Source organism: Dendrobium catenatum, unplaced genomic scaffold (genome assembly GCF_001605985.2).
Source record: "Dendrobium catenatum unplaced genomic scaffold, ASM160598v2 fragScaff_scaffold_2, whole genome shotgun sequence".
Lineage (NCBI taxonomy): Eukaryota > Viridiplantae > Streptophyta > Magnoliopsida > Asparagales > Orchidaceae > Dendrobium > Dendrobium catenatum.
In genome coordinates, this window is record NW_021318464.1 from 445,321 (window position 1) to 454,298 (window position 8,978).

Below are 8,978 nucleotides of genomic sequence, written 5' to 3' on the forward strand. Positions count from 1 at the left end.
ATTCTTTATGTGTGTTTGTTTTAGTTTTTCTATTTCTGTTTGTTTATTTTTTATTTGTGAGTGTTTATTTTTTTATTTTTTATTTTTAGTTTTTAGTTTGGACATATATCACTTGTTGAAGGATGATGGATTTTGAGAAATTTTTCTAATTTCTATGCTTTGTTTTCTAAATGTTTTATTCGTATTGTATGAAATATTTTTTTACTGTATGAATTATGTAGCATGTCTATGATTGGATTTGGAGTTGAATACGCAAATTTAGGTTTTTCATAGATTTTGTATTGTACGATGATGTCATCATACTGTATGATATGTACAAATTTGTCTGTACGCATAGGTACAGTTTATCAGTTAGGATCAATTATTATTACTAATTGTATGTATAAAATCATATTTTGTAAATATGATTCAGTTGTTAGTTTTTGTGAGGGATGAACCTAACCGCCTTTAAAATGATTTTTAATATTCTGATCATCCCGGATGAACACCTGCGTATGTACAATCGAGTGGTCAAAAAGCCTATACGAGAGGGCTCCTCGAAAATAATGTTTTATGAAAAACCGATTCATCTTTGGCGGTTTTCATTCGTACATACGAAATAATGTTTGTCCCATACGATTTAAGGATCGTACGTACAAAGAAAATTTTGTACTATACGATAGATAGTTTCTCTATATATAGAAGGATTTTGGAGATTATTTTCATTCACTTTCATTTTCTCTTCTAAACCTTATAGAGCCCTCATCTTTTGAATGGCTAGTTCAAGCAAGTGTTCTCATGTTTCTTATGGGGTTTCATCTAGGAATGGTGGATATGACAACTTTCTTCCAAGGATAATGATGATGCCTTTTTTAGGTATATTGCCACCAAGGTCACTCCCTCTTGACTCCTTATTTAGGATAATATTCACTTTTCTGTTATGCCTCTCTTTGATTATGATTGGATTGAAATTAATAAAACTCTTAGATCTGTCTCTCAAGTATGTCATTTAGCAAGAGTTTATACTTTGAACCAAAATGCCCAGATCATTTAGCATGTCTTAATAACCTTAATTATTCCTAAGACTGATGATCATATAAATATAACTCCTCTCCTGTTCTTTGTCACATACTTGATTATGACTTGAAAACCCATTAATGAGGACCAACTCATCATTCATTATATTTATAATCTTTCTAAAATTGGGTTTTCTCATCACAAGAGGAAAAATAATATTACTCTAGGACACTTAGTGGAATACATCTTAGATAAGAAGTACAACATACTCTATCCTAATCCTCCCACAGAACTTCCTATCTTTTTCACTGTTGCTTCATTTTGATCCTTATTTGGGAGAGACCAGAGTTCGAGTAGTGACTTAGAAGAAGAAGGGGGAGCTCCTGCATGTACACCTGGACCCAATCAGCACTACTTTCAGGAGATGGTCCAGCATTTTGATTGGTTAGAGACTCACTTTAATCAATATTTTGATCAAATTGAGACTCATTGAACTCAGTAGGATGCGAGATCCAAGAGGATATGGGGTGGATCCGTGGTTAGTTTGACACGGTAAATACAAATGTAGCTATGATGAATAGATCTTTTTTAGTGCTCACCCACCCTCCTCCAGACCAGGGCCCCTCTGAGTTTTAGATGTACTGCTTTGTTGTTGCTTCTACCAGTCTTTTGCAAGTGATGCGATAATATTTTCTATTTCTTATTTGTAGTGGTTGTTTGGTGTGTGATGTTTATGCGATGTTTTTATGTTTATTTTTTAAAATTGATATCAATGTATTAAATATATCTGATCTTTTTGATATCAATGAAAATATCATATTTTGGGCACTTATGTTTGTTTCTCATTTTTTGAAATGTTAGTATGCCTATACAAAAAACTTTTTTTATAATTGATCTAAAATATGTTATAAATTAATTTGCATTATAAAATTAATTTAATTACGAAATCTAATTTTTTAAATATTTTAAATTAATTTATAACTTAATTTAGATAAGAAGATCAATTTCATGTTCTTTTAAGGTAAATATAATTTGAATATCATTATTGCAATATTGATGTCTTATTATTTTTTATTTCTTTTTCAATATACTTATTTTTATTATTAGAGAAGTTTGATTTTAGATTATTTATTTTGGGAAAAGTAAAAAAAGTATATCAAAAGAAATGCACAAAGTGTGTAAAAATAAAAAATTACGCAATGGTTTGCAAAGTGAAAAGAGGAACAAAATTAGCCCAAATAAAAAAGAGGCACAAAATGTGGCACAAATATTTGAAAAGATGTGCAATATCGCCAATTGGAATTTTTTTATTTATTTTGTTCTTTCCACTATCTTTTAATCTCTAATTCAAATCAATATAATTCACAATTATACTTTATATTGAAATTGAAGTTAACTAATATTCATTTCGTCATTTTTACAATAATCATCTTTATTTAAATTTGTCTAGGATCAATCATGACCTCGATTAACTTTTATAATCTTAGTTGTATTTTTTATTAAAATTTTGAATCTTTCTTTTTAGTTTTATGAAATTAGTATTGTTATTGCAAATTATTTTAAAATAATTTTCAAGCTCATTTCTTTTGGTTATCGCTTAACATCTTTCATTTCAATTTCTACTTCCCTTTTTGTTATTGTCAAAAAGGGGGAGTAATAATATTATTTGTTTTTATATTTTTATGATATTATTTGTTTTTTTTTTATTTTTTTGCTTGATGTTTGTTTGTTTTTTTGTATTCTTATTGTGTTTTTTTTTTTGCTTAATATTTTCTTATTTTTTTTCTTGTGTCTTTTATTATTTTTTTAAATAAAAAAAATAGATTTCTTTGATCTTCATGGGAATCCCTATATTCAAATATGTTCATTCATTTAGGGGGATCTAAGGACAAATTTAAGGTTTAAATGTTTACACAAATAATTATTATTTTGACATCATAAAAAAGGTGGAGATTATTGCAACTTAGTTTTCATAATGATATTTTTCCTATCATGTGTGTTTTTTATGATTTCAAATATTACTATTTTGATTACTGTTTCTCCTAACATATATTGGATATATTGTTTTTATTATTTTGGTGTACTAATATTTCAGGGAAATCATACTTTAGACTATTGAAGACTTCAAATCCAATTAGAATAGGATTCATTATAAATGGAGTCTATATATTTTTCATTTTATTGAGTCTGAGAGAGTGTGATTATAATTAGGTAACCACCCACACCCACTGGGGGAGTGTTAAAAATGCATAATTTTATTTAAAAACTAATCATACTGTATGATTTCAATTTGTGTAGGATGATCTGTTTAGTATTTCCTCTAATTTGTAATTGAACTAAGCATGGGGAAGAAAATTTTCTAAAGTACTGTTTGTACTATACGAAGAATCCTTCATATAGACGACGTTCAGAGTACGAAATAGATATGCACAAGTTCATCTTGACGATCATCAAAATCTTCTTGAACTGATTGTACTGTATGAAGTAACCTTCGTATAGAAGACATCCATAGTGTGAAAAGAACGGGTCCCTTTTCATCCCGACGATCTCCAAATTTTTCTAAACTGATTGTACTATACGAAGTGACCTTCATATAGACGACGTCTAGAGTATGAAAAGATTAGTTTCCTTTTCATCTCGAGGAACCAAAAAATTTTCTTGAACTATTCGTATTGTACAATCCCTTATTCGTATAGACGTCGTCTAGAGTACGAAAATATAGGGTATCTTTTTATCCCGATGAATCAAAAAAATTTCTTAGCTATTTGTACAGTACAAATATGGTTTATACTGGATGATAATCGTGTACAAAAATGGTTCATACAGGTTCATATGAAGCAATTTTTAAACTGTTCGTATGTACGAATGACGATCGTACTGTACAATCGTATATGCTTAAAATTGTAATTTTTAATTTTTTGTATGGTTTTTCATATCTTTCATATAAAATGTCCTTAGAAACTGACTTGAACAAATCTAGTCTTTGTGATTTCATTTTTTTTTTTTTTGAGAAAATGCATAAATTGCATTAAAATGAAAAAGTAGATAACCTAATACAAACTAGGCAAAAGAAGCTAATGATCCCTTTTTCAACAAGAAAAAAAGACCTTATTAAAATTAAATTTGTTAATTTAAACTTATTATAAATGTAATGAAATCCATTATCTCCTATTTCAAAACTGTTGAGATGCAGAGGATACCAAAATTTAAGACAACCCGAGGGTTGATTAGTACCCCAGAGTTCCCATACAATTAGAGAATAAGAATTAGTAAAGATATCATAAATAAGTAGGCAAAGTTTAAAATAACAATTTAAACTAAGGAAAAGGAAATGAAAGCTAAAAATAAAATTACAATTCAATAATAAATTCCTAAAGTTTGGTATAACTATGCCAAACTTTAGGATCATATGCTCCATCAAAAATATCTCTGTTTTGTTACTATCCATGGGAGAATCCTTCTTCATATTAGTGAGATAAAAGTGAAGAAGAACCTTTCAAACCATTCTTCTCTTTGTGATCAACCATCTTCCTTCTAGGTAGTTCTTTAACTAGTTCCAATGCTTGAAGTTCTTTGAATAAAACATGCTTTGAACCAGGGGTAACATTCTTCTTAAAAAAGTTTTTATCTTTTTTAAGAATAGTTTTTTTAAAATTCAAACTAATAGCTGATGGAGGAGAAGAAGAATCATGGATTATAGTATTATTGTAATTACCATTTACACTAGCATCAGCCGCCAAAGTTGTTGAGGGTTCAAAATCTGTTTTGTGAGCTCCCAAAAATTCAGCATCATGAGGAGATTTGGTAGCCTTTGAAGGAGTCAAACCAGAAATTTGAACTTCCTTCTTTTCTGCCTCCAAAGTTTGTGCTATGTTTGTTGGAGAGAAGGCCGAATCTAGAACCTCAACATCCTTTGGATAAAACAAATTATCTTTTGAATTTTGAGCAGCTTTTATAGTAACCGATGAATCAGCTACAATCTTATTTTTTGAACTTTCAAAATTTAAATTTTGAATGTCTAGATTTTCAACAATTTCGGTTTCAATCTCATTATTTTCTTCTAACAAACTAGCATCCATATTATCCACATCAGCCAAAGAATTAAATGAATTAGTTTCAAATCCAGAATTCCAAAAATCAAGCAGGACTGTTTTGAATTTCAAATTCTGATTAACCTCCACTTTATCTCCTTCATTGAATCCAGCAGCTTCTTCACTTAGGCATTTGAAACCTACATCTTCAACTTGATCTACCATCTGTTTTAGACCGTTTCCATCTACCAATGTTTGAGTACTTCCGTCTGGTTCAGTAATAGAACCTGTTCCAGATTTTCCTGATGCTGAAAAACTCTTGGAATTAAATTGATTCCTCACTGATTTTTTCTTGCTTTTGAATTTCACTTGCATCCAAGGACCATAAAGATTATTGGTATGATTTGAGATGGAAGGGATTTCTTCAACATTAGGACAAACTGAATCAATATGCCCTATTCTCCCACATTTGAAACAAAGTGAAGATAGATTTTCACATTCAAACTTTTGAAAAAATCTACCATGCAACCCTTCAACCCATATTCTAGAAGGAAGTTTAGAGTTTAAATTAACTCGAATGCATGCTCTAGCAAATTCTCTTCTTTCCCACCTAAACAAATTACCATCTAGTAGTAATGGAGTCCCAATTTTAGAGACAATTCTAGTGATATTGGACTCATCCTAGCAGTGAAGGGGTAAGTGAGGAAGACGAACCCAGATCGGAGAAGATGCACCTTCAAATGAATTAGGAGAGAAGTTAGGAGACCATTTGTCTAACCCAATTGTAAAACTCCTACTAACCATGGTCCTCCGTTGAGGACTTCTTCCATAGCATCATGAGACTGAAAGGAACATAGTAGCCAATCTAGCCCAAGCAAGGTTAAGTAGAATCCTCCATATTTCTTCCATTGCTTTCTTAATTCAATAGCATATCTTGAGAAAGTAACATTTTTTGCAAGAATTTTAACCACCAATGATTTATTCAAAACTTGAACATTGGATTTTTCTTTCTCCATATCCAGTTTAATAACATTTGAATCTTCAATCTCATCAAGATTTTCATTCCAAGTAATTTTAATGTGTGGTTTTTTTATCCACACATTTGAATTATCCATATTTGAAGAAAAATTAGGATTATTGATACTGATGTTAATATCCTTAAAATTCTTCAAAATATCAACGAAATTACTCCTTGAAGAAGAAGCTTCTTTGTCATTTGCTCCAAAAAAAGAAACCGATAAAGGAGAATTGATTTAGGTAAATTTTTAGAAACCAAAATTACCTCTTTTCCTTTACTAAAATCCGGCAAAGGCTTATGATTAGCCAACAAGCCTCCCTCTTTGATCACAAGAGGAGATTCTAAAACCCGAAGATTGTGAGGGGATATGCATTTGAAGGAGAATTTACCTTTTGAATCCAACATGATTGGGCTCGCGGTAGATAAAATGGACTTGGTGTTCCGGTCATCCTTAGATGACCGGCCACCTTCTACCATCTCCAATTCAAGCACTCGAAATCTTCAAATTATTCTTCCAAATCCTTCCTTGATTTGTGGAGCTTCTCTCTCTACCTTTGGCCGTGCCTTCTTCCAGATTAAGCTTTATCTAGTATTTGTGATTTCATTGAGAGAAAGTGAAACTGTGATTTGGGAGAGTGTTTGAGAGAGAGTTCTTGCAAGTGGAGTGTGAAGGGTTCACAAGGTTACTCAAAGGTAAGATTATCTTTAATGTTTATGTCACTATCTTCTTTTCTTCTTTCTAGATGCTCAAGAGAAGATCTTTGAAGAAGATTTGGTACTCTTCCTACACTTGGAGGGTGTGAAAGGATGACGGTACTCATTCGACACTTGGAGGGTGTGAAAGGACAATGATACTCTGACAACACTAGGGATGTGAAAAGGACGATGATACTCTACTGACACTTAAACAATGTGAAAGGATGACGTTACTCTGTCACACTGTAGATTGGTGGAAGAGAGAAAAACTGTAAAGGCTTCTCCGCCTTACTATGGGGGTAAAAGGAGAGTCACTTTGATAATAGTGCAATACGTGAAGAGGGAGTCTTCAGGGAGGGACGTAGATCTTGCTGGACCGAACCACTATAAATATATGTATTTTTTTATTTCCACATTTTTATATTTTAGTGTTTTAATTTTTGTGGTTGAAAAAATTTTCTTTGCATAAAATCTAAAATAGTTTTCTATCAAAATTCTTAGAGTTTTTTTTTAATAACCAATTCAGCCCTCCCAACTCTTGATTAGACTTGGGACAATTGCATAGGTTTGACAACCGATACAGACTTTTCACTTCTTTCATGCAAATCCTTATTGCCATACATAACATACAAATTCTAGAATATACCATTAGGAGCTTTCAACTTACAAATGATATATAGATTGGAATTCATTAAAATAGTAAATGAGGAAATCTTCTTTTTCCAAAGAGCATGTATACCACATGAAGTACCTCTAGTAGCAAAATGAAAAAAATGAAATCAATGCTAAAAATTCTTCTTACCTCGTTATTATCCATGGAAACTAATTTAGTTTCCATTAATCCCATAAAGAAAACATTATTTTCATGAATTACACTTCTTAAATGAAAGGAAGACTCTTTTTTCTTAGCTCCCCTACAATTCCAAAATAATAAAGAAGGCATATGGAATAAATGGGGATGAGGCCCCACACCTTCGTGGTTTCCCATTGCTCTTCTAGGTCTTTGATTATTAATAGGAACTAATAATCATAATTCTTTCGTTAATTCGTACTTGCCAAAATAACATTTAGGTGTCAATCTACGCAACTCCTTAGAAGCATTAACATTAAAATTTCCACTTCCAAAATCCTTACTAGAAAAATCATTCATTAGAATGGAATAAGAAGAAAATGAAGAATATTTTGATACCTTTGAATCATGATCTGTATTATCTTCTGATTATTCTTCTTATGTTACCAATTTTGTATTTAAATGAACCTTCACACCGTATGGATCTACAATTTGAATAGTATCATCAATATAGGGAACACTAGCATCATCTGGGTCTTCTAACAACTTATAGCTTCCTTTGATGTTCGATACCTTTTGGACATTAGATTCAGTAAAGTTAAAATTTCCTTCCTCAACCAATTCTTCATGTTGAACAACATTACTTTCAGCAACTAATTTAACATCTTCAAAAGTGTTTCTACTTGGAACATCAGCAGCTACTACTTCCGAATATTAAGATGATTTGAAAGATCGTACTTGAATATTATCAACATGTGAATCCTTGATTGGTTTAATAACATCATCAATAGTTTGAAAATCCGTAATAGAGAGAACATCAAGTTTATATTCAATGGGAGGAAAAGAATTTACTTGAACATTAGCATATTTAGAATTATCATCTTGAGGACAATTGGAATCATTAACACCTTTTAAAGACATATTATGAAAATTTCTAGGAGGAATGTTGCAAATCTATTTTCATGACATATATTTTGATGATTGACAAACACTATTGATTCTCTTGGACTGCATGTTGCTTCTAACTTTTCAGGAATCGAAGATCGGACGAACAGACAAAGCCAGTTCAAGATTGCGTAGGTCTAGGGTTGAGTCAGTCTGTACTTTGTTTTTTCTCTTCTTGAGTCTATTTATAATTGTCAAAGGGTCTGATGCTAAGTAACCCTACACACACACACTTGAGAGACTTAGAATTTCTGTTTTTACTCATATCGGCCAGGATGATATTTACATCGTCTTGGACGATCAGGCTTAAAATAGAAAGTCTAAATAAGGATTCTTAATTAAGGCAGCCGTCATTAACAGATCGGCCTGGACGATATATGTATCGGCCAGGACGATAAGCTCAAAACATAAAGAAGTTGCCACCATAGACAATTAAGGTATACTGTATTTTTAAATTATCGGCCAGGACGATCATTGATCGGCCTGGATGATATTCACAAAT